The sequence below is a fragment of the Phoca vitulina genome, unplaced genomic scaffold, assembly GCF_004348235.1.
Source record: "Phoca vitulina isolate PV1807 unplaced genomic scaffold, GSC_HSeal_1.0 scaffold2, whole genome shotgun sequence".
Lineage (NCBI taxonomy): Eukaryota > Metazoa > Chordata > Mammalia > Carnivora > Phocidae > Phoca > Phoca vitulina.
The window spans coordinates 61,845,176-61,872,010 of record NW_022589705.1 but is presented as its reverse complement, the minus strand read 5'-3'; the positions used below and the strand labels follow the sequence as shown (position 1 = coordinate 61,872,010).

Below are 26,835 nucleotides of genomic sequence, written 5' to 3'. Positions count from 1 at the left end.
GTGCTTTTCGTGATGGAGTTATATTAACCAATTTTTTAAGTGTTGAACCAGCCTTGCATACCTGGGACAAATCCCACCTTGTTGTGGTATATACAAATCCCTCAATATATTAAAAACATTTTTATTATGAAATTTTTTGAAAATATACAAAATAGGGAGTATAGTGAACCTGCATCTACCTACCTCCCAGTGTCAAAATCTCAACCTCTGGCCAGTCTAGATTCATCTATATTCTTACCCATTCACCTTCTCCCAAACTCTTGTTTTTTTTATCAAATTCCATTCATTTCATCCCTAAATATTTCAACATGTATCTAAAAAAAAAGCTGGTTGCTTTTTTTAAAGATACTAATAAATTAGTATCTAATAAATTCTTTAAAGATACTAATAAATTAGTATCTAATAAATTCTTTAAAGATACTAATAAATTAGTATCTAATAAATTCTTTAAAGATACTAGTAAATTAATATCTAATAAATTCTTTAAAGATACTAGTAAATTAGTATCTAATAAATTCTTTAAAAAAAGCAATCAGCAAAAAAAGAATTTAAAAAATAAAATAAAAATGCAATCAGCACACACAAATATTTTTAAATAAACTTTTTTTACTGATGTTTAAAATACATACAGAAAGTGCACTAGTCATAAGTGTACAGCATGATTAATTTTCACAAAGCCCCTGCCTGCGTAACCAGCTCTGAGATCAAAATGCAGAACATGACAACATCCCAAAAGCCTCCATTACCACAGAGCAATTGCCCTGTTTTTCAAACACTTAGTTTTTCAGGGACACGGTCAAGCAAGAGTAGAGTCAGTCCTATGGCTCTATGACCAGAGCATTCAGAACAATGATTTCAGATGGAAGCAACATAACCGATACCTCAATTACTTCTCCCATCAGTTCAGTTAAGTACTCCTTGTGTCATTTAGTCCTCACCTTGACCTTGTGAGGTAGGCACAAGAGACAGCTCATTATTTCTTCCATTTTATTGAGAAGCTGAAGTTTGGGGAAGTGGCATGATATGCCCAGAGTCACACAGGTAGTTAATACTCAGTAGAGAAAAAGAAAGGAACTTGTACCTGTGCCAGGTACTTTGTACAATTTACATCATGTAAACCTCACAACAGCCCTAAAGGAAGCTGAGACCCAGAGAGATTTGGTCATTTGCCCAGGTAACACAGCTAGTGAGTGGCAGAAGCTGGGATCTGAATACAGGTCTGCCGGCATCTAAAACCCAGCACCGGCCACCCCTCCCTGGGGCCATACCTTCTCTAGAGTCTGCAACTGAGCCTCACCCCCAGTCACTGACCACACTCCAGCCCCTTCCAGTGAGTGTATCCATTCAGTTCACTTGAATGCAGTCACTGAGCAGTGACTACTCTGCTCAGACCCACAAGAGCTGGTTCCCAGTGTCCAGCACCAGGCCTTTACCTGGCACTGAGGTTTATGGGCCCAAAAGAAAATTCCCACCTACTGAACTCCCAGAGGCAGGCAGAGAGGCATGGAGAAGAGAGTCTCCAGTGCAGCATCCATATAACACCCTCCCTTCCCCTCCTTGTTCCTCCTCCTCCTTTCCCTTCCCTTCTGCTTCCCCTCCCCCCTCCTCCACCATTCCATCCTTCCCTCTCCCCCACCTTTCCCTTCCAATTCCCTCCTCCTCCCTCCATCTTACAGCCACCCCAACCCACCACACTATTGACAAACTTCCTGATCCCCAGTGTCTTCAACATGTGAAGAGGGGGGTAATAATGTAAAGTCAAGCTTCAGAAGAGAAAGACGAGGAGGAAGGCGGAAAGTAAAGTGGTTCCTACACCAGGGAGTTGCTGCTGCCTCCCAGGTCAGTGCCCGCAGGGAGGCCACTCTGGACAATGTCGTACTCCCTGTTTCTTATCACCAGCGACCTATGACCAGCCCTACGAAAAACTAGCAGGGAGAAAAAAAGGAAGAAAACAGGAAGAAAAACAGGTGTGGGTGTGGGCCCGAGGTGTGTGAGTAATAGCACTTAATTTTAGCCATCTCTTATTTTTCACCTTGTCATCACATGCGATTTCTTCTTCCTTCCCCGCCTTGTCACCAGTGAACAATGATTCCCACATTAGCGGCTCGTTCTGGCCTTATCATATAATAGATCTGTGGTCCACACACTTCTGTCTTGGGAAACACCAAATAAGGCAGTGCACTAAAGTGGAGGAAAGGGAGATGCAGGGTGCCTGCCACCTTTAGCTATGTGACCCTCGGGAAGTTATTTAGCTTCTGTGGGCATCAGTTTCCTCATCTCTAAAGTGGGGATAGCTAGCTAGCTAGCTAGATAGATAGCAGCTACCTCATAAGCTTGATGGAGATTAAAGAAGTTGATATGTGTAGAACACTATAGTGCCAGGCACACATTAAGTGCTCAATAAATGCGAGCTAATATTACAGCGAGCAGCATCCCAGCTGCCGCTCTGTGGCGGCAGGACTCTATCTGCAGCATCCGCTGCCCCTGGGGTTGCAGAGCTGCTCTAAGGTTTCACTCAGGTCACAACTGCAACACACCTTTCACGCCTCTGGGTTTTACAGAGGCTGCTTGCCCGCAGCACTCTTCTCTTTCTCCTTCTGGAGAATTCTTCTGCAACTTCAAGACCAGTTCAAATGTCACCTCCTCTGTGAAGACTTCCCGCCTCCTCAGATCATTCATCCCTCTTTGCTCAGTGTAGCATGTGGTGCAGAACCTTTGCCTGAGGAAACTGAAGGGCTCTCTGAGTCCAAGATGTTTTTAGTATCTGCTCAGCCACTTCCAGGGGCAGGTGGTCACTCCATGATCCCTGTGGAGCTTAAATGTGGAGCCCCCGGAGGACAGGCACTGGTTGGTGATTCATTAGCTAACATTCCAGCACAGATAGTTACTGAGGACCTACTTGGGGCCAAAGACCAAGGACTGAGTCTTTTATATTTTAATCTACAGCTGAAGTATTACTTATGTCAGGAAATAGTCTGTACCACAATATTCCAAACCTAAAAAAGTCCGATGTTTGGTAGAAAACAGGACCCACAATATCCACACGCCAGGGCTATACACTGAGCAAAGAGGGATGAATGATCTTTGTTCTACTCAGCCCAGCTTCTAAGTCAGTGGACACACACGGAGAGAAAGAAAACACAGAAATACAGTACACCTAAGCTAGATTAAACCCAGCTGTCACCAGAGGGGATAAAAACCAGCATTTATGGAGCACCCATTGGTGGTTGGAACTTCACATTCCTTATTTCATGTCATCCCTTTAAGGCAGAGACCATTACTTGCTCCCCGATAAAAAATCTGATGCTCAGAGCAGTGAAATGACTTTCCCAGACTCACAGTCAAAAGTGGCGGATCTGAGACGTAAGTCCAGTTGTGTCTCAGGGAACAATGTGTGCCTTTCTCTCTGCAGGGCTGCCTCCAATCACGTGACTGGGGTCCATCCCATAAGCTCCCATCCCTTGGGTTAACTCAGCTGCTCCCTGACTTTCCTATTCTCAGGACACATTCCTGTCCCAGGCATATTCATGAGCTCACCATTAATCAGAGGTCAGCTGTCCATATATCTTCTGACTCTGCAGCAGCCGCAAGAAGAGAGAAAACCAAAATGCGTTCCATATATTCAAAGCTCTGTGTCACTTAGACCACCTCTAATACACAGGTGTTGGAGCAAATTCCCACAGACATGCTCATCAGGAAATCAGTGAGACTCCAGGTACAGCCATAAAGTTGACAACATATAATGGAAGATGGATGCTAAATTTCATCGCTATAAAATTCAGGTTAAAAAGGTGGCACCAATATATTAGCCTTTTATCTCGGGCTCCGCCATTAAAGAATCACCACCTCTTTTGGCCTCTTTCCATTTTTTGAGACTGTATCCAACCTGAAAAACCTCTCTGTAACATCCGCACCCGCTCAGATCTCTAAGGCCTGCCGCATGCTCTAAAAATAACGGCTCGTAAAGCCCACCTCCGCTCAGCTTGCAGCATCTCCCCAGCCACCCACCTGAAATGGGAAAGATTTTATGCAGCTGCAAAGATGTTTGCTGTTTAGATGGCAACTCAGGTAGAATCCATTAGTACCTAAACATCTTTCAGGGGGAAGCTTCCTGCTCCAAAGGACGGCAGAGCTGCATGGTGTCAGAGGCTGCCTTTCTATTTTGTTATTTACATAAAGCAAATGTGCAGTGTACATTGTACGGCCCTGGAAAACAAGCGCTAATCTGCAGGGAACAGGTATCACGTTCGGTGTTGCTGGCCTCCCTGTCATGCCAGCTAGAGGAGAAGGCCATTCCACGGACACGGAATGATGAATCCACAAGACCCTAGCCTCTTCTCTTGGCCCCCGGGAGGCTCATGATTTCTGTTCAGTGGTATCCAGAGCTTTCCAACTGCCAGCACCAGTTGGGCCAGCTGGGGGGTGGGGGGCTGCTCTTGAATCCTCCACCCCTACAGCTGCTGCCCTCACTCATGTGGACCCTGGACCAGACCAAGGAAAAGACCTGGAGACTGCAGTTCCCATCCCGGCTCTGCCAGTTAATGACTGTGTGATCTTGGGGAGGTAACTTACCCTCTCTGAACTTCAGTCTCTTTACATGTAAACTGGCCTCTAAATTGCCCTAGTTTTCATGTATGGGTTTCTACTAAGCACCAGTGCCATTCTCTTTAGGAACTCAGGATGAGTGTTTGCTGAAGGGCTGGGTTGAAAGACTAGTTCAGGTCCCTGCTCAGAAGTGCTTCCCTCCACTGAAGACAGATAACTGAGCCCAGTTACTGCCCCTCCTGGACACCCTTCCCAGAGTCCAGGAACAGCCTTTGTCCGCCTTTTTTCAAGTCCTTAATATTGGTGTCCTGAAGCTAAAGTTTTCTTCACTGGTCTTTTTCCCAGAATGTCAGTGCATCTCCATGAAGACCGGAATCTTCGTGAGCCAGCCTAACACCAACACCAACACCTACCCCAAGAGCTGCAGCTAACAGAACTGGGCACTCACTAGGGCCGGGCCCTGGTCTGAGCATGTTGTGTGTAGCATCTCATTTAATCTTTAGTGTACCCCTGTGAATAGGCATCTGCCTTTTACAGATGAGAAAACTGAGGCCTAGAGGAAGGACCAGCTGATTCCATCTGGGGGAATGAAGGAAGGCATCCTGGAAGAGGTGGCTTCAGAGTTCAAGCTAGCCAAATAGAGAAGTGGTGGGTCTTCCATTTGCCTCTCTCCCCTAACCCCCACTATCTTTGTAACCTAGTGGCTGAAGTTTATGATGTTGTTTTTAAAATTCAGATCCCAGGTTGTGAGCCAAACTCTGGCAGAAGCGAAGGCTCTTATCTATGTGCCCATTTATTTATCTAGCTAGTGCAAGCTGAATATACAATCTCTTGCAGTGAAATTTAAGCATAAATCACAGAAAGTCCCCTTTAACAAGGAACAGACTGTATTCCTAATTCTACTGGAGCAAAATCTTCCCTCTCCAGAGGGGTGCCCTGAGTCCACAGGCCACATTCTGGCTGAGCTGGGGGCCGGTTATCGGATAAGGAGAAGCAGCCTGCCCCACCTGGCAGCCATGCTGAGAGGAGGAGGGGGTGGCACAGGTTGTAGACAAGGGGGGACGGAGGTGAGAGCACCAGCAGAGACCCCGCTTCCTGCCTGCCCAGGGAAGGAGCTGGGCCCTGCTCATTCCAACAGAGAAAGGAAATGGGGCTGGCATGAGAGGCCTGGGCCTGCCCATGGGATGGGGTCCTCGGCCCCCCGTCAGAGCAATGACATCAACTCCAGCTGGGGTTCCCATGCTTGCTGCAGGTAAGGAGGGGCAGGGACTAAGCCACAGGGGTGTGATCCCAGCAGCCAGTCTTATATCCCCTCCTGCTAACAGCTGAGTTTGGGGCTCCCGATGGGGCAGCCCTGGACCTTCATGTTGGGGACACTGTGACCCAGTTGCAGGGCTGGGGAAAGCAACAAGAAAGAACTGATGGCAGACGGCAGATAATAAGGAAAGGGCAGGAAGGAGGTTCTATCAGGAAGGTTCCCACCTGCCTTCTCATCTGCCCTAAACTGCTAGCTGCCAGGTGAGATGAACCCTGACATCTCAGTGGCTTACACAATAGATCTGTTCCTGCTCACGCTCCTGACTGGACCACCTCTCACATGTTTATTCAGGGACTCGGGCTCTTTCCGCATGGTGGCTCTGCCCACTGTTGGCATAGGCCTTGGCATTCTGTCCATTCTGTCAGGAGAGGGAGAAGGAAAGGACGTGGAGGATTCCATGGGAAGTTTCGTAGCCGGGCCTGGCCACTCCCACCCACCTTCCTTGGCCAGAACTCAGCCCCATGGCTACACCTAACTACAGGGAGGCTGCAAAAACAGTCCCAGGAGGCGAGGAAAACAGGCTTGGGGAACAACAAGCCAGTGTTTGTCACCTCAGATCACCTCACAGAATCGCAGAACGTAGAATCATAGCCCCATAGAATGTTAGGACCATGAATTCAGAGAATCTTAAAAATATGAAGTCATAGAACTTTCAAGTTCCACAATCATGGAATCTTGAAATAATATTTCAATATGTGAGGAGTTGGTTGCGGATATGTCCATCTCCTCCATCAGATAAGTTACCAGAGGGATGCGGCAGCTTCCCACACCTCCGGACCTCCTCAGCACCCACTACACTATCCCTAATAATTGCAGTGCTGGTAGTGGGCGCAGAAAGGGACGTGGCACCTACTATGCGTCAGGCACTTTTCTAAGCACTTTGAATATTTAAATTCATTTACTTCTCACAACACCCTCGGGGTAAGACTATTAATATCCCCAATTAACAGATGAGAAAACCGAGGCAGAGAGGTTAAGGAACGAACCTGGGGCCAGGCAGCCAGGAAGCATCCCAGAAATATTTGTTGCTGTGGAGGTGTTGAACTAGTGTGAATCGCTAACCATGTCACTTCTCATTTTCTCTCTCAGTTAGAAGGGAGAAAGATGGTAAGTTTTCGGGACATAACTGAAATATAACAGAGACCCACAGATAGAGAACAACTCACTTTGTGTTTGCTCCCCAAACTTCTGAAATGAATTCCCCATCATGATGGGAAAATTGGCGGCCTCATTAATTTCCGGGAGGGGATTTGAAGTCAGTTTGAAGAGGGAGCTGTGGAAGGGCTTATCCGCCCGCTCACTGAGGAGGCCTTGCCTGTTCCATCTAATTAACAATAAACCAGACGCCCCGACACAATCCGCTTCTACATCTGTAACACGCTGACAATCTAAAAATGCCAGCCTCCTCCTTGTGTGTCAGCTAAATGTCACTGGCGACATTTGATGCAATTCAGAGATGAAAGTAAATCCAATATTATCACTGACTAAATAACCACAGGCCCAATCAAGGGGCCCCAGACCCCAGAGCAGGCTGGGGAGAGGAGGCGGCACCCCAGGAAGGCAGGGGGGACAGCGCCTTCCCAGATGAACCAACCCCCAACTGCCCATGGACTGGAAACTCCAACTCGCTGGCCCACCCTGCTTGGGAGGAGCAGGGCCTACAACCCCCAAAGCCACCTGGTTAGGCCACAGGGGACTGTTTTCCTTCTCTGAGCTGCAGTTCGTTGCCTGTGAAGGGAGCAGGGCAAAGACAATCAGCCATCCTCTCTGCTAGACTGTGAGCAACATGAAGGTAAACACCAGCTCTCTCTTGCTCACCTTTGTATCCCACATAGGTGGTCCATCAGCATGTGTGAAACGAACGCACGTGTGAATGACTAAGTCTACTTGTTTGGCCTCCCACTCGCTTGGGAGTGTCTCGGGAGACTATGGAGTCTGCAAAGGCAGATATTAGGTATCAATTATCCCCTGGTGCCCAGTTCCCAGCAGAGCAATGACAACCTTGATGCACCAGTTCTCACCACACGGAACCCTTCTTGATGGCACCCAATACCAAAAACACCTCGACCGGAGGATCAAAATGAACATCACCAATGACAGGTGCCTCCTGATGTGTCCCTGAGAAGGACACAACATCCCTTATGCAGTGTCCCGGCCACCGGTGCAGCACCTGAATCTCATTACAGAGGAACATCAGACAAACCCAAAATGAGAAACATTCTATTTAAAAAGGAGCCGGGGGCAGGGGCAGATTGAATCTCCAAAAATGTCATTGGCATAAAAGACAAAGGAACGCTGAGGAACCAATCCAAGTTAAAGAAGAATAAAGGGATATGACAATTAAATACAATGTATGATCATCTACTGGAGGGAGAAAATGCTATAAAGCACGTTAATGGTCAACAGACAAAACTGGAATACAGTCAGAACTGATGAAATTATTAGTGTTAGTTTTCTATTGCTGCTGTAACAAATAATCACAAATTTAATGACTCAAAACCACAGATTTATTTAGGATGTGGACATCTTTGGGGGGAGCATTATTCCACTTACATAGTCAATAATTGATATGAGCATTTTATCAACAATAAAATTACTGAAATTGTTAGCTGTCTTGTGCTTACGTAAGAAAATATTCTTATCCTTCAAAAGTAAACACTGAAGTATTTGTTTGCTTATTTATGTAAGAGGAAGCTCTCTTCATTTATTTGACATGAGGGTGGGGGAAGAAGAGGACCGAGAGGTCACAGGCACCTCTGCATGAAGCTGGTATCCACCAGGCCCCCACTCTGCCAGGAGGCCCCTCTGGAAGGGGCAGACAGCTCACAGGTGTCCTGGACGCCCTCTGTGCCAATCAGAGAAAAGTCATGACCGTCCCTTTCTTGCCAGTCTACTAGGGCTCCACGGGGAAAACGCGCGTAATGATCCGATCCTGGCCCGGGTCCAGCTCCTTGTGAGGAAGCCGGAAAGTCGGACGCTGTGGCCGCAGTTCTCCTCCGCGGTGCTCGCACATGGACGGAGGAGATGAGCAGTTGCGCGCTGGGCACCGTGGAGCCGTTCGCCGCCAGGGCCAGACCCGGTGGCACCGTCATGTTCACGTGGTCCTCAGGTTTGCCCAGGATGGCTGCCCTGGCCGTGCCGAGCCGCTTCTCCAGTCCCGCGGGCACGCAGCCAGCGGCCAAGTGCGCGTCCAGCTCAACCCATGGCGAGTCTGGCGAGAAGCAACCGAAGCGGCCACAGCAACAGAGAAAGAACGCACAGAGTCTACACAAGTATTTAGAGGGAAAGGGTCACGATGTATGCAACTTACTCTCAAGTGGATCAGAAATAATAATATACAGAGAGAAGGAGGGAGGGGGAAATGATAAAACAAATGTGACAATTTACAATAGGTGCTTCTCGATAAAAAGGATATGGTATTCTTTCTACTATATTTGCAACTTTTCTGTAAATTTGAAGTAATTGCCAAATTAAGTACCTGTGTGTGCATGTGTGTGTGCGTGCGCGCGCGTGCATGGGTGCACTGGATTTTCAATAAGTGAGAATGCCAAGGAGCTGAGATAAGAGGTTTCCTGTGTCTTGGTTTCATCTCACCAAGTAGACTGAAGAGCTCCTCAGGAGCTCCCCACTGTAGGCAGAAGAAAACCCTATGTCCTCAACATGGCATTCAGGCTCCTTCATGACCTTCAGTCTCCTCTGGCAATCACACTTCCATCTTCCATCTATTCCTTTATCCATATGGGATTACTTAACATACCTCAAAACTGCATCATAATAATTGTTCCTTTTATTAAGCACCTAGTGTATACTGGGTCCATCCTCATGTCATTTCATTTAATCCTTACAACAGAACTTCAAGTTAGGTACCAGTGTTTCCTATTACAAATGGTGAATCAAAGGCTCAGAGAGATTAAGTGACTTGCTTAAAGACATACAGCTAGAGTGATCTTTAAATCGTTAAATCATGTTTAAAGCCAGGTTCTTGGGGCACCTGGGTGGCTCTGTTGGTTAAGCGACTGCCTTTGGCTCAGGTCATGATCCCGGAGTTCTGGGATCCCACATCGGGCTCCCTGCTCAGCGGGGAGTCTGCTTCTCCCTCTGACCCTCTCACCTCTCATGCTCTCTCTCACTCTCTCTCTCTCAAATAAATAAATAAAATCTTAAAAAAATAAATAAAGCCAGTTTCTTTCCCATATACTATATTACCCCACCCTCTAAGTACTGATTCAGTGAACATTTCCTAAGCACCCACTCAGTGCTGGGCTCTATGCCAGGCACTGGGAGTACAATCAACCCCACCCCAATGTAATCAACCCCACCCCAAGGTCCCGGAGTGTATGATTTGGCAGAGAGACAGAGCCAGAGCTGAGGAGGAGCAAGGGGTTAGGGGTCAGAGTCAGTGGGTCTGGCTCCACGACCCTAGAAGCTGAGCCTGGAACCATGGCGGTGGTGCAAGTAAAAGGGGAAATCCTTCTCCCCGCCCTCAGATGATGGGGTCCTGGGTGAAGGGTCCGCGGACATTTTTTTTAGTCAAGTCTCTGCTGCCCTCTAGTGGGATATGCAGAGATAACAGGAGGAAACAGAAGTGGCAGGTTTGGGCGGCGGGGTGGGGATCCACATTAACTCTGAGCCTCTTCTTAGCCTTGGGACCCGTGAGATGGCTCCCAGGCTTGTAAATGGAGAGGTCTAGGTTTGAAACTGCAGTAGTGCGGGGGTCAATCTGCTTCACCAAGAGAGACACTCAACTTTTCTCAGGTCATATACTGAGCCCCAAAATTAACCCCAGATGGAGCCCTGCAAAGACTAAGCTGTGACGAAGGACACAGACTGAGTTCTGACCTTGATTAGAGACTACAGCCACACTAGGACCCCACCAGACCTCTGCCGTTCTCCTCACCTGTTCCCCAGTTGTTAAACATCGCCATTACCAGAAAATAAATTATATCCATTTACAATTAAATAAGTTGTATAGAAAAATAAAGGCGAAACATACATACTGAAAATGTATTACTTCCTAATTATTTCATGACATTCTGCTACTCTCTATGCTCTTGAAGTGATTTAAATCTATCTGTATAGCACAAATACTATATAATGGCATGTTACTGCACACCACTCCCCAACTCCACAACATATTCAGGGATATCACATTAGTAGCTTGAAATTAGCCATAGTGAGAGTTTTTATATCACAGAAATCATCCACACTACAAAGTCAGGCTTGAGTTATTGTTTTGTTAATTGTCTAGACCAGGAATCAGCAAATCACAACCAACATGCTGTTTTTCTATGGTGACCTGAGAATGATTTTTACATTTCAAAAATGTTGAAAAGACATAACAAAGGAGAAGGTGCAACAGAGGCCATATGACATTGACAAAGCCTTAAATACTTACTATCAGTCCTTTGCAGAAAGAGTTTGCTGATCTCTGGTCTAGACATAGGAAAGTAAGGGGGAAATGTTAATAATGCAGATTATAAACATGTCAGATCTGTAGCTGTTACATCATAAATCACACAGAATATTGAGGAAATATTTTTCAGCATTTGAAAATTATTATCTAATAAAGCAAAAGCAGCAAAAAAGTCATTCACATCATTGACAAAGAAGTGAAATTCCATGTGAACTGGTGCAGCCACTCTGAAAACAGTATGGAGATTCCTCAAAAAGTTGAAAATAGAACTACCCTGTGACCCAGCAATTGCACTATTAGGTATTTACCCAAAGGATACAAAAATAGTGATTTGAAGGGACACATGCACCCCAATGTTTATAGCAGCATTATCAACAATCGCCAAATTATGGGAAGAGTCCAAATGTCCATCAACTGATGAATGGATGAAGAAAATGTGATACACACACACACACACACACACACACACACACACACACAATGGAATATTATTTGGCCATCAAAAAGAATGAAATCTTGCCATTTGCAACAATGTGGATGGAGCTATAAAGTATTACACTAAGCAAAATAAGTCAGTCAGAGAAAAACAAAAACCATATGATTTCACTCATACATGGAATTTAAGAAGCAAAACAGATGAACATAGTGGGGAAAGAGAGAGAGAGGCAAACCATAAGAGACTCTTAACTATAGAGAATAAACAGGGTTGCTGGAGGGGAGGTGGGTGGGGGGATGGACTAAATGGGTGATGGGTATTAAAGAGGGTACTTGTGATGAGCACTGGGTGTTATATATAAGTGATGAATCACTAAATTCTACTCCTGAAACCGATATTCAACTATATGTTAACTAACCGGAATTTAAATAAAAACTTGAAATTAAAAAAGGTGAAATTCCAAAATATGTAATGCTGAAGCTGAAAGGGATTTAAATTTAATGACTATAACTTATATGAGGTTTGAGAAACAGTTTTACAGAAGAACACATATCAGATTTAATGGTAATAAATTTATATGGGAAAAAAGCAGATTGGAATGCAACTCCATTTGTCAAATTATGGTTGAATCACAGCTATCAGTTACAGATATAAGAGTTTGGCAAAAATCAGTGGAAGTATTCTGTGAAAATCAATTGGCTAGATAGAATTTATAATAAAGAATATTGTATATGTTATTACTGTAAATTGTGTTACTCATATCAGTAAAATGTGTAATGAACTTATGGATGTGTACATATGCACATATTTTTGGAGAGCTAGTTGTTAAAAATTTGCCAGCATACTGCTGCCCGGCAGCCTTCAAATACCCAAAGTGACAGCTCTATCCCTCGTTCCAAAAAGGCTGGGTTACCAACGTCTACCAACACCCACACCCCCACCCCAGGACCTTTTTCTAGGACTCCCACCTTTTAGAATTTGGAGGTTGGTTTGTCTTATTTTTGCTCTTACACTTTCTATCTCTGTCTTTTTGCCTCACTTTTCAAACTATCTCTTCAGTTTTATCTCATAACCCCTCAATTGATATTTTCATTTATACACTAGGATATTTAACATCCAAGAGTTTTTTTCTTTCCTAATCATTCTTTTTATGGCATCCTGTTCTTTAATGGATTCAATAGCTTCTCTTGATTCTTTGAAAATATTCATGATAGTGTGTTGGATTTTTTTTAAGTTTTTATCTCCCTATCTAGTCTCTGTTTCTGCCACATGGCTTTTATCTGTTTGTTTTTTCATTTGTTTTATTTTGTTTTGTCTCTATCTTTTCTACTAGATGCTCTCCTTGGCTCTCAGATGGTCCTTTGCTGTCTCTCTGTGAGACATTACTAAAAGAACACACCTCTTTGATGAAATGGCTGATTTCCAGCTAGGGCAGAGAAAGTAGATGAGTCCAGAATATCTCTTTGTGACAGAAAGTGCTCAAAGAATGACATAATGATGGACACAAGAGCCAGCAGGAAGGGGATCCCAGTGGATAAATCTAGAAAGAACTGAGCATAATATGCACACACAGTATAACATATCGAGCATATTTCATAATATACATATGTATAGTAACAGACTATAACTCATTGATTGAAATAAAATCAAGGAAATCACATTCATATAACGTTATAAATAAATATATGGCAAGAAGGAAAAGCTCTTCCTTATACTAGAAAACCAACTAATAAATATAAAAAGGAATGGTGGCATTAACCCCCAGGGGCACCTGTGTGGCTCAGTCAGTTAAGTGTCCCACTCTTGGTTTTGGCTTAGGTCACGATTTCAGGGTTGTGAGATCCAGCTGGGTGTGGGGCTCCATGCTGGGCATGGAGCCTGCTTAAGATTCTCTCTTTCCCTCTCCCTCTGTCCCTCCCCTCCCCACCTTCATGGGCGCGTGCTCTCTCTGAAGAAAAAAAAAGAAAATTACCCCCAGATAACATCACGATAATAATTGATTCAGGCAAGAATATTCAATGATTTGAAAACTGGTGGATGATAAATATTTATTAATTACAAAGGAAAAACAATAACTTTACACTGAAGACGCTTGGCAGGCACCTCGTTAAGCAGGTGATTAATGTTAACATCACTGGCAATGGGATAAACAGAGGTCACGTGGCTCCTGATACATGCACTAACACAACATCATTTGTGTGATAGTCCTGCCAACAATGCCTAACTCGGGAGGAAACATCAGACAGACTGAGGGACATTCTGCAAAATACCTGTCCTGTACTCTTGAAAAAATGTCAACGTCATAAAGGCAAAGAAAGACTGAGGAACTGCTTCAGATTAAAGGAGCCTAAAGAGGCATGACAACTAAATGCAGCACATGATCTGGGATTTTCTGCTCTAAAGGACATTATTGGCACAGTTGGCTAAATCTGAATAAGGTCTGTAGATATAATAGCCCTGAATCAATGTTAATTTCAATGTTAAAAAGAATGTCCTCGGTTTTGAGAAACACACACTGAATTATTCAGGGGCAAAGGGGCATCATGTTCAGTAAAAAAATAGTATGTCCATATTAGGGGAATTTGGTGAAGAGTAAAAGAGGAATTCTTGCAAATTTTCTCTAAGTCTGAAATTAGACAAAAAAAAAAAGTAAAAGTAAGAACTCAAAAGCTGATTGGGAGCTGTGTGCTCATAAGTCCGTTGTTGACAATGGGCCCAGGGGGAAGGGTGTCTGCTGGGGCTATTTCATTAGGCGGGGCCCCTCTTCCCCAGTTTCATCTTCCAGTCTCCTGCCTAAAGGTGTCTGCCTGGTTGCCAGGTGCCAGGAGTTGAATGGGGCAGGGAAAGGAGTGTTGTGGTGGGGACTCAATATTCACTTAAATCTCCTGTTTTCCCACCCTCAAGTGCCCCTCCCCCTAGGCCAGAGACCCTTTCCAAAGAATAAACCTCTAGTCCTCTGCCCCAGTTGGGGGAGGGGGTAGTGTGGCCTCAGGGGGAAGAAACCAGTAGGTCTAACTCCTCTCGGTTTTCAGCCCCATCTACTTCTTGAAGTGCCTGAGCCTTTTCGGGGTTCCCAAGGTAAATCCAGTTGCATGTATATGTCTACTGAGGCTTAAGATGCAGCTTTCCCTGTCTGTTGAGCTAAATGTCTGCACTCTACTCCCCGCTTCCAAACGCTGCTGTCGTCTCTCCTGTTCTCTTTGTCCTTGTGTCTTTAAATATTTTAATAAAATCTCCTGCTGTCGTTTTAGTGGAGTTTCAGGAAAGAGCGTGCGTGTCCAATCTGTCATCTTTAATTGGAAGTCCTTTGTTGTGTTCTCTAATCTTTCTATAATGACCACATATTTCTTGTGCAATTTTAAAATATACGTAAGCACATGAAAGAGTTAAATGTTGTGCAACCGTGTAAAACAATTTAAGAATGGGATGTTCATCAGATTTCTGACGGGAGGATAACCAAGCTCTGAGAAGGGGCTGTGTGGTGCAAGGAAAGTATCTGGAGATGCCGCTCATTGGCACTGTGCCATAAAGGCGAATAAATTCCTCTGCCAACTCGTTCTTAAGCTTCCATTACCACAACAGCAACTATTAAAAAGGGAAACACCTGGTGTGTGTGGGAAGGGTCCGCAGGGCGAAAGAGGCTATCAAAAGACTAAATTTCACTAAATTCTAGAGGCGGCAGGGACGCACGCACAGGCGGAGGCCCTCCTTGGGGCTGAGGCTCTGGAAAAGGCTACTCCGGGGGCTCGCTCAGAAAGGAGGTTAGAACCAGGCTTCTGTCCCCCGCACCAAGAGGAGGTCAGGATAGTTCTAGGTGTGAGTCAAGTCCAAGGCTCAGTGACAGACCCAGACCTTCTGCCAGACGCATGCAGAAAGCGAGTCCCCAGCGCGGGCATCACATCTGGACGCACCGGCGCTCACCTCCAGCTGCGTGCTCAGATGCGCCCCGGCCGGGGAAGGGTGGCTCCGCAAGGAGCGACCTTTCCAGCTCCAGCCACACGGGGGCAGCAGAGGACAGGCGGAGAAAACCGAGAGGGTCTTGGGATGCGGGGGTGGGAGAGCGTACGAGACTGGGAGAAAGACCTAGAGAGGGATAGAAAGTACACACAAAAAAGAGATGGCAGGAAAATGAAGAGGGCGGGGAGACAGAGACCGACACTCAGCGAGCGAAAAAGGGAGGAAGCACTACTCACACTAAGAGATTCTTCACATGCGCAGGTGCCGCTGGCTCACCTGGTGATTTAGTGAACCCATTTCAGACATGAAGAAACAGGATGAGAAATGATATGGCTCAGTAAGGTACAGAACTGGCACTAGAACGTGTACCGGCTGGAGTATTTAACTTCTCTATGCTTTGTGAGAGTTAAACGAGAGAACAAGCAAAGCGCTAGACTCACACTGAGCACACGGTAAACAATAAATGCCAACAGTTAGTATTTGGTTTAGTGTTAAATCCTCACAACATGGAGAGGGGGCCCTTGGATTCTAGGTCTGTGGAGTGCTGCTGAAAACTATTTCCCCCATATTATAGCTGGGGAAACAGGCTCGGAAAGATTGCATGGCTTAGCACACGGATCTAGAGCCAGGGAATTGCAGAACCACGATTCAGAATCAGTTGGCTTGTCCCCTTCTTTTATCATGCCTGCTGCCTCGGCAGGGGACAAAAAGTGCCTGCTCAGCCCAAGCTGCCAAAATTTGGTTCCAACGTTTCCTGCTGAGCACAGCCTGGTGGCAGGCCCTGGGCTGGGGACTCAGTGGTGGGTCAGCGCCATGTTTTGTTCTCGAGCAGCTTACTGATGGAAGGAAAGGACTGAGCTGGACAGTGGTGGGAGTTCTGTTGGATGTGCTCACCATCCCTGTCAGAGACAAAGAGAGAAGATCCTGGTCCTGCTTGCGCCCCACTCTTAGTTTCCAGACTTAGAGACAAACATCTGGGCAATGAGCACACCAAACAGATGGCACTGGAGAGCTGCACTTTGGAACGGGAGAAGGGCTGCACCTAGTCTCCAAAAGCCCGGTCTCCAATTACAGCTGGGTCCCCCTAGATCAGGTACTTAACTTCCCTCCCCTTCCCCCACCCTCTTCATCTGCAAAATGGGGATAACAGCAAACCTTTCTTCCTCAACAGGGCGAGCCAGGAGGATGGAATGAGGTGACCAATGCACAGGACCAGCCGGACACACAGGATACTCCAGGCAAGGAGATCTGTTACTATTTTTAAAAGAGAAATAATACTACTCTCAGAATTATTTCAAAGAGTGAAAGAAATGATGTGTGTTTCAGTGCCTGCAACACAGCAGATACTGAGGAAATGAGACTTAAATCAGATCTGCTGTCAGGCTTTGTAGAGTTGGAGGGAGACATGCCCTGATACGGGTTGGTCTTTCAGCCAACAATAACTTGGAGACAAAGCCCCTCCCACCCCCAACTACACACCTCAAGAAGAACGTGTGCATGGGATGATGAGGCTTTTGTAGGAAAGTGAGCTTTGGGGCCTTCTGGTCAGCCCCTGCTGTGCCCACTGATAGTGATCTCGAACCACCTGTGCACCACCCTCACCGCTTGTCTCACTTCCAGCAGGGGACCCCAGACCCTGCATCACAGTCAGCTGTGACCCCAGCTTCCCCTTTCACCAGTTGTCAGTATCCTCCACCATCCTTCCCCCTGCCTTTCTGACCCTCTGAAAAGCAGGATCCTTCCTCCTGCCCAAAGCCACACCCCAGCTCTTCTTCCTCTTAGCCCCTTTCCACCAGCATTTAATCTTGCCCCCCACACCAGCAAGCTGCCCTCCTGCAGGCTTTGTTTCCTCCCATATTTCCAAATAAAGTCACATTCTGAGGTTCCAGATCTGAGTTTTGGGAGGATACTATGCAACACAGTACATTTAAAACCAGGAGATTTCACATAAATACCTGAATTACCACTTCTCTTTTAAGAAAACCACATGTGAGCCCACACCACCCTGCACCCCAGGTCCCCACATGGTGATGAGTGGCCAGAGCTGAGAAGTGGGGAACACTGACACTCCCTTCTGAAGGTGTCTGACAACTACAGGAGCGGGCCAGGATTAAAGACAGCCCGGACACTCATCTTCCTCAAAACCAGTGGCGACTTTCTGTCAGAGGAAGAGGCAAAGTGGCACGTATATGCAAATTTTAGAGGGACAACTGCTCTCAACCCAAGCATTTTTCTCATTCACATTGCCTGCCTGGTCCTGGTCAGGATTGTCATCTGGAGGCTGGCTATACAGTAATGACATGTTTATGTGACTGTCACCCCCTGGATGCAGCAGTCACTCTCCATACCCCACGCACTGCCCTTGCTCTTACCCTTCCTGCCTACCTTCCACCTACCAGCAAATGCACTGCTTTACGGAAGGGTCTCCTCTGGCTACTGGAGCCCATTTCTCACCCCTACCCCACCCCCACACATACTCACATGCAAATGCCAGCCTTCAACCACTGACCAACAGAAGTTGGGGTATAAACACCCCAGCTCCCTCACCCCATGGGCAGGATAACTCTAAAGCTCATGTGCTCCACTGGAGTTCGCAGAGAGTCTCTGTACAATGAAGCTCTAGCTGCTCACTGTGGTAACATGTTCAGTGACACACCCTCAGCTGGCTCACTGCCTGCCTGTCTCATTTTGCCTCTCCCTTGGGAACACCTGTCAGATAAGATATTTGCACAAGAGCACTTATCTCAGGGCTGGAGGAACCTAAGTTTGAGGACAGAGATATGTCCTGTTTGCCTTATTCATCTCCCCACAGCACAGAGCACAGTAAATGAGTACATCATAAAGAGTACTTATTCGTTCACTTATTCAGCAATATGTAATCTCGCTCCACGCGAGGCCCGGCCTGAGTTAGGTGCTGGGATACAGTGATGAGAGGATCCACTATGTTTCCTGCCCTCCTGGGACTTCCAATCCAGGAAAGAGTGACTTTTAAGGAAACAGGGATTTCTGCCCACCTCCGCCCCCCTCACCAGAAGCCTACAGTTTGGCCCTAGAAAAACATAGAAATGTAAAAAAGGGGGAAAACAAAACAAGCTGGCAAAGAATGAGAACTAAAATGAGTGGGCTGATCTTTCATTCACCTGGCAAATATCTACTGAGCATTTCTTCAGGCTCTCCTGGCAGAGGCACAAGCATGTCAACAGGCAAGGGGGAAGACCAAGAGGTCAGTGTTCCTACAGGAACACAAAGACTGTGGCAGCACCAAAGAGGGGCTAACTCAGCCTGGCAGGGCCAGGAGGACTCCCTGGAGGTGTCACTTGAGCTGAGTCTTGAAGTACAGGAAGGCATTTGCAAGATCTGGAAAGGAAAGAGCATTCTAGACAAAAAAAAAAAACAACTTCATGTAAAAAGGTAGGGAGGTGTGAAGATGGGTCAGCTTGAGGAACTGCAAGTGACTTGGTGTGGGTGGGACAAAGGAGAGGTCTCAGAAGGGAGGAGGAGTGGGCAGGGGCTGGAATATGAAGGAGCTTCTGTGCTAGTCTGAGGCATTCACACCTCATCAAGACTCAGTTTTCTCCTCAGTGGAATGAAAATGTCGAGGCTCTTGTAAAGATAAAATGTATTAATGTAAGAGAAGATCTGGCATTTATACAACACCTGACATCTCATTGGCCCTCAGAGAACAGTAATTACTTTATCCTGAGGATCAACTGTAGGAAGTTACTGCAGGATTTGAAACCATACAATGGCATGGTCAGCTTGGAGCCTTGGGAGATGCCAGTGAGGAGGTTGCTGTGGTCAAAAGAGGTCACCTGCATGGTTTCCAGGCATACCAATAGTTTTTTATGTCTCTCCACCTGAGAACTTTCTCTAGTATTGGAAAGAATCACATGAAAGGCAGGCCAGAAATGCAGAGGAGTTAATACCCCAGGAGCAACCCTCTCCCTAGAAGGGTTGGGAGTCAGTGGATAAAACCTCCCACTACCTAGCCCACTGTGGGACAATTCCAAGGAATGTGCATCACTGCCTCTCAAAGGGTCCCCGGTGGGATTGAGCTTTAAGTAATGCCAAGGGTAACCCACTCATTAGCATATCTTTTATAAGCTTTTCTACATTTCCTATCTCACTTCTGCACTCTCTCACCTCCTAAGTAAACTACTTACACCCAAATTCTTGTCTCAAGATCTACTCTTGGGGAAACCCAAACTAAGCAGGTGGTGACAGAAATGACCCTGGAAAGCAGACCTCAGGAGGAGATTCTAGAATTAAATTACCAGACAGCTAGATGGCAAAAAAGAATCCCATTTCTGCTGGGAAGTGGGATGCTTTCACAGCAGCACAATTAATGACTCTAGCCTGTGATGGACTGGGCAGATATTAGAAGTGGACAGGGAACCAACCACCATTAATAGCTCCGCTCTTGAAAGCAATGGAAGCAGTGGAAATTATAAGGATTGTGGAGTTGATTAGGTTGTGCTACCTTGAAGAAAGAGGATCTGTCAGACTGTTAAGTTCACCATTGACTCAGGACACGTTGTGAAAACCAGAGGTCTCCATGGCACAATTTAAAGAGATATTCATCTCCTGCAGCAGGAGGGCAGACTGTGCTGAAAATCAGTCCCAGATTTGATTATAATCATGACTAAGTTACAAAAGAGACTGAATCCACAGCTCCAGTAAGTCCTGGGCTAAAGTCTGAGTCTTACTTGAGCAGAAGTGGGACCCTGAGACTTGGGATTCAGACTTGAGAACACATCTTTCTGAGCCTTGTAGGTTGGCACAAATGCCTCCCCTCCCCTCTTAGAGAAGAGTAGCCTCCCATTGCCAGGACACCATGCAAAGTCCTCCCCAAGGCAAATGTCTTCCGAAGTAATAGTTGCCCTCCTGCCTCCCCCCACCCCACCCCACCACCCATGACATGTAGGTCAAAATCTGTGGTGTGATCTCAGCATGTTTTGATGGGTATGTAGTCCCTTACATGGGAGGTAACAGATTATTCATCATCAGAGCTAAAGGAACTAACTAATACATACCAGAAGAACTAACTAATACATACCAGAGGAACTATTCTTATATATAAGAATGTATTTTGAGGGGCTGGGCCATGGTGCAAGAAGAATATAAGGCTGGATAAGAAGTAGTTATCGAAGTAGGTGTTCTTGTCACTTGAGACTTCACATCCTTGCAAGGATGTTCAAAGCCAGTCTTAACACATTGCTAGGGTGGTTCCTTGAAGCTTGGAGAAGACAGTAGCCTACAGTAAATGAGATAGAAATACCATAACTGCCTTGGCAGAGTATTATGGAAGAGGTCGGAAAGTTCAAAGAAGTGGGCATGCTTGAATGAATTTATGATGCAAGACCAGACAGCCACCAACTAAGTTCTGTAAGAGGGCTAGAGAACACATACTTTTCTGTGCACTAGGAAATTACAAGGAATGCACTATAAAAAAAACTCAGTGGTGACTTTCCTCTATAAGCCAATTTGATGGTAAAGATGCAGCTATGGAACTGGGCCACCTGGTGTCAATGGGCAGAAAGAATTCTGAACGGTCAGAGGTCAGGTAGTGGTACTGAAACATCAGAAGAAAGGAAGGTGAATGGGCAAAAAACTGGAATGGTAACCAGAGACCCTGACCCACAGGGTTATGTGGTGATGGCTAATAGACCATAGTGTTTCCAGAGATGAGGCAGATGGGCAGCCATCTAGAGTGTTCACTTATGAACCAAAAACATATCAAGAGCATAGAAGCAGAAAACTGATAATCAGTTGGCCTAATGGAAAATAATGATCCCTTGCCTAGTTTCTAGACTTGAGCCAGTTCTCAGATCCAGAGTCCATTAATTGAAGGAGAAGCCAGGTCCCCTTGAGGAAGAACCAAGAAATCCCACAGCAAATATATACAATACATATTACCCCCTGCCCCCAAAAAAACCCTATAACCGGTTACCAGACTAATTACATACTGAAGAAAGGGGAACACCCAAGTCTTGAGGGCTATTGAATAAAGTGCCTGAACTTCTTACCAGAAGACTCAACATGCCATCATGGCTCACTTGTTGGATTGAAGTTATATGGATGAAGTGAGATGATACATGGAGTTTTGGCCCAAGTCCATCTTACATGGAATCCATCCTGTGAGAAAAGGTCTAGTGAGAGCCCCTGAAACTGTCCCCTGCACAGGACAAGAGAAAGAATCAGAAGCAGTGCTACAGCATGAGTAGAATGGCAGAGATTAGTGCCAGCATTGGTGAATTAAAGAATGCAAGGGTGGTGATTTTTACCATATCCCTCTCTAATTTATCATTATATTCCCTGCAAAGAATAGATCACGGTGGAAATGGTGGGCTACCAGAAACTTAACCAAATGGCAGATCCAGCCACAGCTGTTATGCCAAATATGGTATTTCACTAGAATCTATCAACGCTCGGTATAGATTTATTGGTGCAGCAAATGTGTTCTTTTCAATCCCCCTCTAAAAGGAAGATCAAAAGCAGTTCAGAGTTCCATTTCACATTCACCTAGGATGAACAGCAATACACATTGATCTTTTTGCCCCAGGGCTATGATTATCCTCCTTTCTGTCTCAGTGTAATCAAAGGAACATCGGTCATTTTGACATTTCCACAGAACATCATTATACCGGTTCACTAGACTAAACACATCATATTAATCAGATCTTGTGAGCAGAAGTACTATGTATACCTTGGAAAGAAACATGTGTACCAGAGAGTAGGAGATTAATCCTACAAAGATTAAGGGGCCTGCCACATGAGTAACAACTTTTAGCAGTCTGATGGCATAGGGCATTATAGGACATCCCATCACCCCAAAGTAAAGGCTAAGTTATTGCACATTTTATCTCCCATAACTAAGAAAAAGGCACAGCCCTTGGTAGGTTCCTTGGATTTTAGATACAGCCCACACTTAGTGTTATACTATTATAATCCATTTATTGGGTGACTTAGAAGGCTACCTATTTTAAGAGGGCTCTACAGCTGGTTTGGGTTGTTGTAAAAGCTGCCCAATAAACTCAGTGATGTTAGAGGTATCCATGGTAGATAGAAGACCATGTGGAATCTCTGACAAGCCCCCAAATAAGAGTTTCAGTGTAGACTTCTAGGATTCTGGAGGAATGCTATTCATATTTCTGTAGCAGAGAAGTATTTTCCATTCAAAGACAAGTTCCTGGCTTGCTATTAAGCCTTAGGAGAGACTGAACACCTGACCTAGAACATTAGATGACTATGAAACCAGAGATGCTTATCAAGATCCAGATATTATCAGATCTGCCAAACAATTCTATCATACAATGTAAATGGTACATTTCGTATTTGGGCCTTATAAGGTCCAGAAGATATAAATAGGGGACCCAAATTCAATGTCTCCTATCTCTGTAGCATCGTGGTCTCTCCATCAGTTTCACCTATGGCTTCCTAGGAAGTTTACAACAAACAGCTGATAAAAGGAGAAAAACCTGGGCCTGGTTCATGGATGTGTAGACTCAAAATGTTTGACAAGTAGAAAATGGACTTCTACACTACAACCCATTTTCAGGTGACTCCATGACATAGGAGTAGAAGAAACCCACCCACTGGGGAGAACTTCAAGCAGTACATGTCATCAATTTTGTGTGGTAGGGACAAAGGTAAGGCTACATACAGACTCCTAGGAAATGGTAAAAGGCTTGTATGGATAGTCAGGGGCCTGGAGGGAAAAAAAAAATGAAAGATCAAAAACAAAGAGGTTTGAAGAAGAGGCATTTAGATCAACCTATGGGAGTGGTCATGAAGTGTGAAGGTACTTGTGTCATATTTAATGCTCCTCAGAGATCCACCAGAGGAGGCACTGAATAACTAGGTCGATAGAATGACTCATCTAATGGGTGTTCATCAAACTCTATCTTTGGCCATCCCAGTGATTATACAATAGGCCCATGAACCATCTTGTCAGAGTGGCAAAGATGGATGCTATATATGGCTCAAAGTCATGGGCTCTCTCTTACCAAGGCTGTTCTAGTTATGACCACTCTTGAACAGCAATTTTGAATTTCTATAGGGTACTATATCCCACAAGTCAAAATACATGGGCCCAGAAGCCAAGAGCTGGAAGTAAGACTGGTTTCTTTGCCACCAATGCTATGACCTACTTGGGAATTCTGTACTTTAGCCTTCCCCACAACTTTAGTCTCTTATAGTTAGGGATTCTGAGTTCAGGGATGAAATGTTTTTATTAAGGGACCATAAGTGCTCCGATGAACCTAAAGCTATGACTGTCTTTTGGTCCTTTTGTATCCTTCATTCTTTGACCTCTGGGCAAAAAGGGATTTATATTGGCAGGAGTAACTAACCCTGATTATCATAAGGAAACAGAAGTGATGCTATATAATGGGAGCAGGAAGGAGTTTGTCCAGAATTTCATGCTTCCATGATAGGTGATAAAAAAACAAAACAAAGCAATTGCAGCAATCATGGCCTTACAAGAACAAGGTAACTAGGGACCAAGATCCCTTGGGGTTGGAAGTCTGGGTTATCCCCAGGGCAAGGAATATAGACCAGCAGAAGTTCTGAATGAAGCTCAGCAAATGGGAAATCCTGAATGAATGGAAGGTGATAAATTATAATTACAACCTCAGAGTCAACTATAGTAGTGAGCACTGTAGTTTGTCCCACTAATCCTCCTGTTGTAAATCTTTTTTTTAGGGATAATATACCTTGGAGAATCAGTGACAGAACAGAGTGGACTTAATGTGGTGACAGATTGGATCCCAGCACTGCAAAAGGAAACTGTAGCAAATTCTGCACATGCCTCACCTGTGTCCTTATGTTTTAAAAGCATCTCTTCTAAAAAGCATATGACCATATTTTTTCAATCCAATCTGATAATTTCTGCTTTTAACTGATGTGGATAGTCCATTACATTTTGGTGATTTCTGATATGCTTGAATTAATTTTTGTGGGGGGGGGGGCTTCCTATATTTGCTACTTTGTTAATGCTTCTGTTTTCTCCTCTGTTGCCTTCTAATAGAGTATTTTTTATTCCTTTTTCTCTAATTGTTTTAAAATTATACACTCTTCTTCTATTCTTAGAGCTACCTTCAAATTTTTATTTATTGGGGGGGTCTTCTTTTAATTTAAATTCAATTAATTAACATAAAGTGTATTGTTAGTTTCAGAGGTAGAGTTCAGTGATTCATCATCTTATATAATGCCCAGTGCTCATTCCATCCAGTGCCCTCCATAATGCCCATCACCCAATTACCCCATCCTCCCACCTCCCTCCACTCCAGCAACCCTCAGTTTTTTTCCATGATTAAGAGTCTCTTGTGGTTTGTCTCCCTCTCTGATTTTGTCTGGTTTTATTTTTTCTGGGTTTGTTTCTTTTACTAACCAGAATCATGCTGCATACATTATTCTTTGATGTCCTTGTTGGAGATGTTCTTAGCCTAGCACACTCCTTTTTATCCACTATATATTCCACAGAATTAGTGTCATTATTTGGATTGCTTCATTCTGCTGTTATAATTATGCCCACTTTTGTGCACAAACTTGAGCACAGGGGCTGGAATTTGAGGGGAAGAGTGTCAGTTTGAGTCCTTGTCAGTCTGAGGTGAAGGGGTGTTGACTGGCATTGAGCAGGTAGCAGGCCGTGCATGCTGATTCAGGCAGGAGGGCAGCTGGACTGTGAGTTTGGGACCCACAGGCTGATGGCATTATGTGTGACGAGGATGTGGGAAACTCTCTCTCCTTCTATTCTGAATGAAAGTCTTGCTGGATAGAGTATTCTTGGCTGTAGATTTTTTCCTTTTAGAACTTTGAATATACCATGCCGCTCCCTTCCGGCCTGCAAAGTTTCTGCTGAAAAACCCACTGATAGTCTTATGGTGTTTCCCTTGTATGTAACTGCTTTCCTTTCTCTTGCTGCTTTTAAAATTCTCTCTTTATCACTACTTTTGGCCATCTTATTTACTTTGTGTCTTGGTGCAGACCTCTTTGGGTTGGTTTTATTGGGGGCTCTCTGGACCTCCTGGATCTGGATTTTCTCTTTCCTTCCCCAGATTCAGGAATTTTTCAGCTATTATTTCTTCAAATAAATCTTCTGGCCCCTTTTCTCAATCTTCTCCTTCTGGGATGCTATCATGCAGCTATTATGCTTGACAGTGTGGCTGAGTTCCCTGGGTCTATTCTCATTTTGCATATTTTTCCCCCTTTCATCTGCTCAGCTTGATTACTTTCCATTACTCTGTCCTCCAGGTTGCTGATCCGTTCTTCTACTTCCTCTTGTTTGCTATTTATTCCAGGTGGTCTATTTTTATTTTCATTTAGTGAGTTCAATATTTCTAATCGGTTCTTTTTTAGGTCTCCTATCTCTTGGTGGAGGGTCTCATGGAGGTCCTGCACTTCTTTCTCAATTCTAGCGAGTATCTTTATGAGCATTACTTTAAATTAACTATCAGATATATTACTATCTCCATTTTGTTTAGGTCTCTTGCTATGATTTTGTTCTGCTCTTTCATTTGGGACCTATTCCTCTGTCTCCTCATTTTGTCTATTGCTGTGTCTGTTTCTATGTGTTAGGAAAGTCAGCTACATCTCCCGCACTTGAAAGTAGTGGCTTTATGAAGAAGAGGTCCTGTAGTATCCCACAGTGCAGTGTCTCCTTTTCACCAGAAAATGGTGCTTCAGGGGTGTCTCCTATGTGTGTTGCTATAGGGGTGTCCTGTCGTTGTGGCGGAGCTGTGTTTGCCTTCAGTCCAGTCTGCGATGGCTCTCTGCCTGTTGTGGGCAGAGTCTGGTGCCTGTGGTGTTAGTGGGCTGGTCCAGGGCTGTCTTGGGCTTGAGTTGAGTAAGATCAGGTGTTTGCCAGAGATGAAGTAGCACCAAACTGCAGGGCACTTCCCTGTGTTGTCCCCTGAGAAGCTTTTATTGGTAGGTGGGGCCTTCAGTCAGACCAGCTGCCTGCCCCCAGCCCACTGCTAGGGTCACAGTCAGACTGGTGTGTGGTTATCTTCCCCTCTCCCTGGAGCAGCACTCACTTTGGAGCGGTGTTGGCCCTTGTCTGGGCTGCTTGCACATTGTCAGGCTTGTGGCACTGCTTTGATGGGATCTTGCCAAGAGCGATCAGAGGGGGTGGATCTGCTGTGGCCTCTTGTCTACATTGGGCTG

General features: G+C 45.1%; 1 pseudogene; it reads right to left on the bottom strand.

Annotated features, from left to right (window-relative positions):
- Positions 1–8,717: 8,717 nt before the first annotated feature.
- Positions 8,718–10,788, bottom strand: LOC116638525 (annotated as a pseudogene).
- Positions 10,789–26,835: the final 16,047 nt, after the last annotated feature.